The sequence below is a fragment of the Pteropus alecto genome, unplaced genomic scaffold (genome assembly GCF_000325575.1).
Source record: "Pteropus alecto unplaced genomic scaffold, ASM32557v1 scaffold8, whole genome shotgun sequence".
NCBI classification, from domain to species: Eukaryota; Metazoa; Chordata; class Mammalia; order Chiroptera; family Pteropodidae; genus Pteropus; species Pteropus alecto.
Window position 1 is genome coordinate 22,094,513 of NW_006494609.1, and position 11,039 is coordinate 22,105,551.

Here is an 11,039-nt window from a genome sequence, read left to right on the forward strand (position 1 = left end):
ACGTGCCCGAGGTATGTACGCGGATGCTGGAGCACGGCGCACATTCTCTTCCTTTGTGATGCGTGCCCCTCACGCGCCTGAGGCCAGAGTCTGATCCGCGCAGAAGGGGGCTGCCTAGGAAGGCCGTGATCTTCTGGAAGGCGTCGTGGTATCAGCACCGAACCATCACAGGAGGTTGGCCGGTGAGAATCCATTCACACACAACACCTGCCGCCTGTTCCAGGTGGACGCGATCCTTCCGTAAGATGAGTCCCTGGAGACCGTGTCGCCGTGAGAGCGTGGCAGCGATGCCGTCTGGCCCCTGCGAGGTAGTTGTTCTCACTGCCTTTGCTTCAGGGAAGATGCTTCTCGCGTGCCCAGCCTTGCCCAGGGAAGTTTCCAGAAAGCATTGTCGACCTCGGGGAGGAACGTTGGCATCGCCTCTTCCCAGCATACGCCGAGAGGTCGTCGAGCAGAGCGGCTCTTTGTTCCTTGTGGGTCTCACCTGGCCACTCTCCCGCGGACCTGGCCCGATCTTATACTGGCTCTGGGGAAGGGCTCACCTGGGCCGCGATGCTTTTCAGTCAGCTCTCCCTCGTTAGGATCGGTCTCTCGTTACCATAACCATGTGGCCCATCAATTGATCGATCAACAAGGAATGATTCAGTCATTCCACAGACAATCCCTGAGTCCATATCGTGTTCTAGATGATTCTAGACTTTAGCTGTTTCCTCTAAACTAGAGGTAGAGCAGCGACCAAGATAAAATCCTTGCTCATGTGGTCTCACAAGGTGGACAAATAAATGCGAACCATGAAACATTTTGTCCACAGGAGGTTTTATGGAGAAAAGGAAAGAGATAAGGTGCCAGAAAGAGGTGAAAGTAAGCTGGACTTTTATGTTAAAAGTAGGGGTCTGGGTCTCCGTGGGGAGGGGAAATGGGAATGCAGAGGGGCGACAGGCGATCTGGGGCAGGAGCGGTCAGAGCGGGCGTGGTGCACAGGGGGACGCGCTCTGGCCGCTTTGAGAAAAAGCGAGAAGGGCAGTGGGCCGGACTGAGCTATGGCAGGGTCACTGGGGCTGAGGGGACAGGTGGCCTCGGGGGGTGAGCACGTTGGGATTTTCTTCTGAATGAGGCAGAGTCTATGGGAGGGTTCCCAGCAGGGAGGGCGGCATGCTTTCTGTTGCAAAGATCACTGTGACCACTGGCAATAGACAGGCCACCCCGGGGCCTGTTGCGTAGATCAGGGGCGAGCTGATGGAAGCGTGGACGAGGGTGGGAGCCCCCACCGAGGTGGGAGACGTGGACACCATGGGCTGTCCTGAGGGTGGAGCCAGCAGGTCTGCAGAAGGACCGGATGAGCCCAGCCAGGGTCGGGAGTGGGAAGTGGGGGAGGGCACGGCCCAGAGCTTCTAAACGTGCGATCGTGGTCGAGTAGGTTTTAGAGCAAATCAGTGGGTAGCCAGGGAACTTTAGAGGAGGTGCTGTGACCTGGAGGGCCAGGTGGGATGGAGGCAGAGGTAACCGGAAGCGAGGAGGTCACCAGGCCGACGCGGGGGAGCCGTGTACAGCGCCAGCGTGTGGTCACTCCCAGGAAGGAAGCCAGGAGGTGTTCATGGGGGAAGGTGGGGACTCAGAAGCTGTCGAGGGGGCCCGGGTTGTTTGGGAGAAGGTGGGTGAGGGCCTTCAGTGGCGTTCTTCTTGGGATTGCTTTCTCGGGTGCTTCGTCAGGGTGAGATGGGGAGCAGAGGGGCGGGGCAGGGAGTGGGGGGTCCTCTGGGACGGTGAAGGGCTTGGCGACTCTCCCTCAGCGCTTCCTGCGGCTGCCCCGGGTCCCAGCCGAGCAGACCCTTTGGGAGCACCCTACGGTGCTCTCTCTGGAGCTCCGCCCGGGCAGTGGACCCCACGTGTCGCCAAGGCACTCGGCTAGTGCCCTAGTGCGCTTGGCGGATACCTCGAGTGTGCTCTGTTGAGAAGTCCAAGGTCCCTGTTCAGAAACCCTTGGGTCCACGCACACGTGGAGGACTCCTGTGACAAGTGGCCTCCCTCTTCTCGTTTCTAAACCCTGCCCCTGAGGGCTCAGGAACACGATTTCAAAGCCAGCGAAGGGGTCGGTCAGCTCCACTCCAGGAGAGGTGAGTGAACGGCCCCCAAACTCCTGTGTGTTCTCAGGACGCAACTGACCGTGTCACTAACACTGTCCAATCTGCCCACAGGACGGCGGCTGGAGGCCACGCCCTCCAGAGAAGCGGAAGGGGACCCCTGTCTGTCTTGTCTCTGCTTTTCTGTGGTACTTGAAGAGAAGTTGTTCGTGGTGGATTCGCTTTACTTATGACGAATCATTCACGGACAACACTTTTTTCAGTACCAAATGCTACCTCTAAGGACACTGGACACGGTGGCAGCTTCACAGAGGACATTTTCATGTTGTCAGCCGTGTGGAGAAGACGAGACTGGATGGTCGGCCAGGGACACCAGGCTTGACCTAGCTGTAAGTCGTCTGGTCCACTAAGCTGAGCACCCGACCCGCCTGTAGGAGGCGCTCCCCGGGCCATGCCAACTCAGGGGAAATGGCTGTGGTTCTGTCAACAGAGTCACCTCACAAGACTTTGAAGAGAGGCGTCCTGGGCCCAAGGCCAGCTGCAAGAAGAGATGCTGGTGTCAGCACCGTGCAGGGTGTGTGACTGGCTGACCAGAGGTGCAAGCACTCTGTTCCCCCCGTGGGCCACCTAGTCACCACCCCTCAGCACCCACCCCACCCAGCCAGGAAGACTCTGTGGAGGTCCCGCCACCTTTGGGCAAGCGACAGTGGACTTGTGGCAGTGGCTGCTTGGTGGACATGGATGACGGTGGTCGGGAGGGTGTGTTTACTTAAAATGTGATGAGTCATCCCTGGCAGCCCCTTCATCACTGTCACCGTCACAGCCTCCTCGAAGCGCTCCTGGGACACGACATCGCCTTCCGACGAGGGACCCGAAGACCCGAAGCCAGCGAGCCGGCTCCTCTCCAGGGTGTGTGACTCTTCACGGGGCTTTACCTGCCAGGTGTGGCGCCTGGTCCCCTGACCCCCGTCCCCTCTCTCCACAGGAGGCCCCCGGAGGTGGCACCTGCTTTGGGAAGTGACCATGGCTCTCCGGCCAGCACCGCTCCGTCCCATGAGCGGGGAGGGGCTGCCACGACAGCTGACTTGGACAGCCGGCTGTCGAATGGTGCCCCCTGGCCAGGAAGCCTCGCTGGACCGGCCCTGCCGAGGGTAAGTGCGTCTCGGGTGAGCATGCGATTAAAGTGGTAGTATGTCACTCGGCCCACTACCCAATATTGTCCCACCCATTCTTTACAGGGCTCCTGCGAGGGGCAGCCGCCTGCGGGAGCGACGATGGATTCTCAGCAGCTCTCACTTATGGTACTTGGAGAGAGGCTGGCCGTGATGAATTCGATTCATCAAAGCGAGTCATACACGGCTCTCCTCTCTTTGAGTGTCAAATTCTGCCTCGGAGGGCTGGCTGAGCTGTGCTGTTCCCGAGGTAGGTGCCCAGCTGGCTGGGCCCTCAGCAAGCGCTTTCCTGAGGATGCACGCTACTGCCGCACTAACCAGTGGCCAAGCTCGGGCGACCCCCTGGGGCACTACTAACCTTAGGACGAGCTGAAGGGGTGGCGGAGTGCCCTGACTTCTAAAACATGAGCAGCGAAACACACATGGCTGACTTCTTCTGCTATCTGACTCAACCTTGAAGGGGCATCTAGGGGCATCTTTTTATAGTCCGCTCTCAGGATATAGGGGAGAACGGGACAGGCCCCGCGTGACCCCTGGTTTACTAGCCTGCCGCAGCCCCGCGCCCTCCAGGGCACTCTCGGGGGCTTTACTAAGGAGGCTGCCATTAACCTGGCCTTGCACATGTGTGGTCTTTCAAGAGCTCTTGGCTTCGTCTTTACGACTCACACGCGCTGACTTCTTTGCATTGCTGGGTGTCGCTTGCATGGCCGGCCAAGTGCAGGAAGTGGCATTGCTGGCCGCACTCATCCCAGGTTGGTGAACCAGGGGTTGGCCGGAGAGCATGGGTTTGACTTGGGGATGGAGCCAGTTGGTCCCCTCAGCCTCAGTGTCCCATCCGCCCTCAGAGGCCACTCCCAGGCTGCCCAGACTGCGTGGATACGGGATGCCGTGAGCACTGTCACCTCGTGGTGCCGGAGGGAGGTTGTCCGTGGTGAGTTCGCATTGTTTAATGATGCCCAATACACGGTCGATCTCTTTTCGGTATCGCATCTCGCCAGGCGTCATCTTGGAGCTGATGCCATTTTCGGGGAGGCCCCTCATGTAGGTCCCGCGTCAGTGTATGGGAACTTACAGTTGGCCCTGGAACTAATAATGGGCAGGTGTCACTAGTGCCCCTTGTCCCCATTTGGCCTAGTTAGAGGGGCATTGCCTGCTGCAGGGAAGAAGCACAAGATGTAGGCTGAGACCCTAGCCGATCGGGGGAGTAAGGGTATCCGCCATGCCTCTGGGAATCTTTTAAAGGAAAATGACCAAGAGTCCTTTTCTCTTTTCCTATTAAATCTGTCTTGGAGGGAGGATTTCTTAGGCGTGTTGCCAAAGTCAGGGAAGGGGCGTGGTTTCAGCATTTTTTTTCTGGGTGAAGTGCGCAAGCAGATTCACTTCTGTTGGCCTGGAAGCCACAGCAAATTCAAGGCCAGAGATTGGTTAGTTCCGTTTTCATAATTTTGCAGGCGAAATTATGTTTCTTGTTTTTCTTCTTGAAAAGAATAATTATTCTGCCTCATTCTCATATTTATTGGAATGAAAAATGCTTATAATAAAAACTCAAGCGATGTGGAAAAATGTAACTAAAAAGGGAGAAAATGACCCAGATCTTCGCGCACCCAGAAATCACCACGAGGGTTTTAAAAATTTCAAAGACCGGTCTGAATATGTATGCAAATAGAGAGGTAGACAGAGAAAAATATTTCACAAATATGGGATCACATCGTATGTAAACTTATTGAAAATGTCAACTGTAATTTTACTTGAATTTAACGTAAAGAATGAGCCAAAGACGATGACAAGAACGGATGAATGTTCTTGCTCTGCCATAAGTATTAATTCCTAAAAGATCCCTATAAAATTAAGAAACATTATGTAAAACGTTAAGTGGTTTGGATCATATATATATATATTTTTTTAATTGTTCCATTTCGCTGTTCATTCTGAAATATAAGAAAAATCAGCAGACTCACACTTAGCCCCACCTCCTGCTTTATTTTTACTTACACAATTTAATTCTTCCATTATAAATATTTGCATTTTTTCCATAACCACAATTCTTGCAGGTGTTTAATCATGGTATTGTATTTAAATGAAGTCATTACTCACCACCGGTTTTTTTTTTTTTTTTTTCCGTTAAACTAAGCCTTCTCTATTCCTGAGATTTTTATTTTAATTCATCTCTCAGTGGATGGATTTTATCACTGTTTCTTCGAGACTGGCTCACAGACGCTACCACCTCAGTCCCCGTGCGTTTGAGAATACCTGTCTCTTACTTTTATACACAAGGGACAGCTTAGCTGGGTACATAGTTCTCAGCCTGCTTTTTTTTTTTCTTCCTTAGAACCTTGTAAACACCGCTCACTGCCTTCGGCATTTAGTATCTCGCTAGCTTTTTGGTTGTGGCTTCTCCACATAGCTCTTCCTTTTCTGGACTGTGTTATCCAGTGGATCTTCAGAGTCTTTGTTTGAAGGACTTTGAGGCATATTCTGTGAGGTTTTTCATCTCCAAGAATGTCTGACTATTGCTCGTACACCCTTACTCATCTCTTTTTTTTCATGCTATTCTATTCAACTGTATAATTTCTAATTCTTTTAAGTCTTTTTAGTCACTTTAAAGACGCTTATTGTATAACTTTGTCAGGTTGAGGGATGCAACCGTTTCTCTTCTTGAGTCTGCTGATTCAGTGCTTTTGTTCAGGGTTTTGTAACTAAATGGTGGGTCATTATCAGCGGGGACCAGGCGTTTCTGTTCTATCCCCTGTGTAAAAGAGCTCGACGTTATGGTTCCGCGTTGGGTTCTCCCTGGCGCCCAGTGACTTTTACCAGCTGGGACCAGTTTTCCTACTCATTCATTGGCTTAAGGATTCCCCACCTCATGGCTGGTATAAAACCTTCCACATCATTGTCCTGGAGTGTCGTTCCCTCCAGGAGATCTTATGCTTCCCGAAGCCAAGCCTGAGGGAAACGGACTCCCTTGTCATTTCCGTGGGCCCGTAGAGTGTGGTGGCTCCCTTTCCATTCCAGGTCCCCACATCCCTTGGGCCCAAGGCCACATCTCCAGTCGCATTGTGACTTCAGACCCTTTGAGCCTCCAATGAGGAGTCCCTTAGGTCTCTTGGTGACAGGTTGCAAACTTGTTGCTCTGATTTAAATTATCTCTTTATCAGCAGCCGAGGGTCCCCCAACCCAACTTTATTTTTTCTGGCTGCACATTTATTTACCAATTGGTTTTGGCTTTTATCCGTCATTTCTCTGCATTTGTAGAGGAGAGGGTTCTCTGCTACATCTTGGGCAGGATCTAACTCAGTCACTACCTTTCTTTGCCAATTTTTCTAAATCATAATATGCCTTCTTGATTAGTAGACTCGGTCATTGCTTTGTTTCGAGGCTGTCTTCTATTCTTTCGATGAGTACTTTTCTATTCCACGTGTTGGTCTTTTCTTGGGTTAAATGATCATTTATTATTTCATTATATACTGGAAGAGGGAAAAAATCTGTGATCTGGCCCCACGCTGCCATCTTTCGGTGGAAGTCTCTCTTTTGTCATTCGGCATCTGCACTTGTCTGCTTAAAATGCATCCCGTCCGGAGGTCCCCTTCTCAGTGACACCCCCCACCTCAGCGGACGCCTCTTTGCCTTGGATGTGGAGTCAGGACCTTCTTCTTAGTACATGAATTTACCTTCAGCAATGGGGATTTATCTGCTGACCATGGATCGGTCTGAATATTAACCCCAAGTGTGCGATTTATCCCCAGGGAGACTTCCTGGAGGCCGCGCCACCTTTGGAGATGAGGCCGCAATGCCGAGGCGAGGTCAGTACCACACCACGGGATAATAAGCTTTGCGTCTGACACTGTCATTTTCTTTATAATCGATATTTGCAGAGTCCACCTCTTTAGAGTGAACTCCACCTTTGGAGGGCTTCCTGGACACAGGAAGAGAAGGTCACTGCCGTCAGCTTTGATGCTAATGTGAAATGAGGGAATGTTCCCTGCCGTGATCAAAATAATGCGTTCTTATGCATGTGACCTCTCCACGCTAAACCCCCGGAAGTGCGTCTTAGATACCCTGCCAAGCATGGCAAAGGTATTGACGCCTGGGCTGCTGCAGGGTCTGTAATGGGACAGTTGAACATGACTTTGTCTCAGCGTCTCCACTGAATCTTGGTGTTCACTCTGTCCTTAAGGGAACTTTCCAGAGGAGGCCAGCTTTGGAGAAGAGGTGCTGTCACCGGGGCTGTGCTAACCTGTGGTACCTAAGATAGGTTCTTTGGGTTGCCCTCATTTTATTTGTGATGAATCATACACGGTGTGCTTTTTTTTCAGTACCAAATCCTGCCTTGGTGGCTTCCTGGGGCCGAGTCCCACTTCAGGGAGGGGCCTTGGTGTCAGCTTCTCTCCAGGGTAAGTGGAGGGACTGTTGGCCACAGCTGACCACAAAGCATGTGCTTTTCTGGTGCTGCGTGCCTGGCCCTAACCCTCTTTGTGTGACCCATCCAGGAGTCAGTTGGTTCCTGGAGGTGGCGCCAGCGTCGGGCAAGAAGTGGAGCTTCGCTCAGCAGGGCCGCTTGCTGGTATTTGAAGAGAGGTCTCCCATGATGCGTTCACTTTGTTTTTTGATGAATCATACATGGTTGACCTTTTTTTAAGTATCAAATCTGGCCTTAAAGTATCGTGGGGCGATGGCAGCTGCAGGAACTCGAGCTGGTATCCGCACACGTGAATGGACGGTTGAGCTGCGCATGCGCACGGCCTCCCGCGTATGTGTCACCGGTGCTCCCTCGCCTCAGTGTGATGTCTCCCTGTAGGGTCACCGGTGGTCGTTTCACTGTAGACCCATGACATGACTGACAGGGGGGTCGTCCCTGCCTCTCTCTTCACGTGGAACAGAGAACACTCCGCACACATTCGTCGAGGCGTTACCCTCCCCGAATGGCGTCCTGGAAAGGGCGCTGATTTGGAGGGACACTGGGGTCTATACTTGACGGGGGGACGCGCCTGAATGGGGCTGGACCACAGAGCCTGTGTTTTACTGACGGTGCGCGTTGCCAGCATCCTCACTCTCGGTATCCCGTCGTCCTTAGGCCTGCTGTCTGGGACATGCCGGAAGCCAGCACCCTAGTCCGGTACTCGAATGGAGGTTGTCCATGGTGTGTTCATTTTATTTATGATGAGTATTACATGGCCAATCTCCTTTCGGTACTAAATTCTTCTTGGGAACACGTCACCGGGGGCGTTTCCGCCGGCGCCTGTCCACGGTAAGGAATCAGACCATGTACCCCACGAAAAGGGTTTCCTGGGGTACGGGTGTCACCCGGCCCAGGATTCCTGGGAAGGACGCGGGCTTTTTAGGTGAGACCATGGTTTTCTAGTCACAATTACCTTCCCTTCCTTGCAGACTCCTTAGTGAACGAAGCATGTTTGGTAAACTTCTTTTTAGGAGAAGTCATCTTGCAGGCACATTTTAGGGAAGGGGACTTTCGCGCCAAGCCAGTGGCCTGGGATGGGAGGCACACACTGTATTTATGCAATGGGTTACTGCCCCTCAAGTATCCTCAGGGTGACCTCGGGGAAGCGTAGCCACCTCTGGGGAGGTGGGGGTGATTGGGGGTCCTTGGCGATGAGACTGGAAGGTGTCCGAAGACAGATTTCCTTGGCATGATTCATTTATTCCTGGTGCAATGTAAGAATCATTAATAGCTGTCATTGTTACCTCATATTTGCTAGCTGTGTAACCCCGGGCAAGCTACTTAATCTGCCTCCTCTCTGTGCCTCGGTTTATTCATCTGTAAAATGGGGTTGAAACCCACTCATAAGATATATGTGAAAACTCAGTGTATACGTGAAGTGTTTAGACACCGCCTGGCACATGGTGAAGTTTAATGAGTGTTGGCCCTAATGGTGGTCACTATTTTGCTATTGTCATTGCATCAGGTCTTCCTTTAGTGTCCCTTTGCCTGCTAGAATGCAAGCTCCCTGAAGGCAGAGTCTTGGTCTGTGTTGTCTACTGGACAGTAGCTGTGCTGTTGAATGAATGAATGAAGGGCAGGTTGACACGTCTTCATCGAACACCCTCCTCGAGGCCTCCCAGAAGGAAGAGTGAGTGGAGAATGGTGGGGACCCCGTGCTTTCCCAATGACACGGTCCACTTGCCCTCGCGGCCCCGCCCACCCCAACAAGGAGTCGCTGGTCTTCTTGTCAGGAGCCCCACGGTTTCGGAGCTGGATGGACCCTCTGTGGTGACAGCACTTAAGGAGAACAGTTAACAGCCAGTCCCTTCTCTGTGTCAAATCCCAGCTCAGTCTGCCTGGAACAGAATCCAGCCTCGGGTAGGACCTTGGTGTCGGTGCCTCTCTAGGGTAAGTGACCACACTGGCCCAAGCGTGGACCCGACTTGTGACGCTGTCCTCATGGGCTCTCACCCACTACCCACACCTGACCAAAGCCGGCTCAAGGGACGAGCCCTGGTGCCATTTGAGCTGTAGCATATGACCCTCTGTTATGATAGACGGTGTTCCACTCACACGCAGGGCATTCCCGAGATGCAGCGCCAGCCTCTCCAGAGCTGGGGGTGAGGGGGGAGACAGAGAGGGAGAGGGAGGGAGGGACGGGTATCGGCACCGACCCAGGGACATGCACAGCCAGCCCCTGGAGGCAGTGCCACCTTTGATGAAGAGGCACCTCGGTATTCTTGCCCGTGCCGACGTTTGATGCTGGAGCAGAGGTCGCCCTTGGTGAATTCGCTTTATTTATGTTGAATCACACAAAGGCAACTTTTGTTTGAGTATCAAATTTTGCTGGGATGGCTTCCGGGACCTAGTGGCAAGCTCAGGGTCGTGACCTTCCCATGACGAGACCGGACGCTGTCGGTGTGGGTGTCTGCCCTCTCTGATGGACAAGAACAGCAGTCGGTCAGAGACACAAGCTTGATTCACGATGTGGGTCACCTGGGGACATGAGGAGAGCCTCGGCGCTGAGCCTGCTTATTACCTGGGAGCCTCTTGACGTCACCACTTTGACCTTTGATCCCAAAGACATTCTGCCTCTACCACTTTCTCTCTGAAGGTATTTTCACCTTGTGAATAAGGATTTGCACTTAACAGTTTTAAAGGCTGCAGTTTCCCATTCTCTCCTTTGCTTCTCCCTCCCTCTCTCAAAATCCCTCTGGTGTTTTTTCTGTCTCTGATTTTTTCCTCTGTGTTTCTCTATGTCCATCCATCCATCCATCCATCCACCCATCTATATCTATCGTTGTATCATCTTCTTATCCCCTGCCAAACAGCACCCCCATCTTTCTATGGGTTATGAAATGAATAGAAGCTACCGGTATTTCATCTCATTTGTATTAAATTATAGTGATAAAAATAATCAACACAAAATAAAACTTAAAAACAACTGAAATGCACAGCATAAAACATGTTCAATTGACTACAAATTGGCAGAAGAATCCAATTTTCTTGACAGCATTTCAGCTGCCACATTTGACCTGGGGAAATAGAATGCCATAGATATGGTGGCCGCAGGAGGGATGGCTGGTGGCAGCGGCCCTGAACAGCGATATTTGATGTAGACAAAAGCACGTGGAGGAATCAAATTTGCATTCAAATTTTTAAATGGAGAAGAAATGATCCTAATGAAAATGATTTGGGGAAAATAACAAGGGAAATAAAAGAAATGAAAACAGCTCAACAGCACAGTCAGGCAAGCTAAGCAGGGAACGGGGTTAGTTTAATGGAATTCACTCTGAAAAACACATTTTTATGAAAATCAGCGTTGGCACCGTTCTCATTAAGATGGTT

At 52.0% G+C, this 11,039-nt stretch overlaps 1 long non-coding RNA gene across 1 annotated transcript; it reads left to right on the forward strand.

Annotated features, from left to right (window-relative positions):
- The first annotated feature begins 881 nt into the window (after window positions 1–881).
- LOC112473678 lies at window positions 882–9,834 on the forward strand. Its single transcript, XR_003044126.1, has 3 exons — window positions 882–2,990; window positions 3,067–3,232; window positions 3,320–9,834. It is a non-coding gene; the product is annotated as an uncharacterized LOC112473678 (long non-coding RNA).
- Window positions 9,835–11,039: the final 1,205 nt, after the last annotated feature.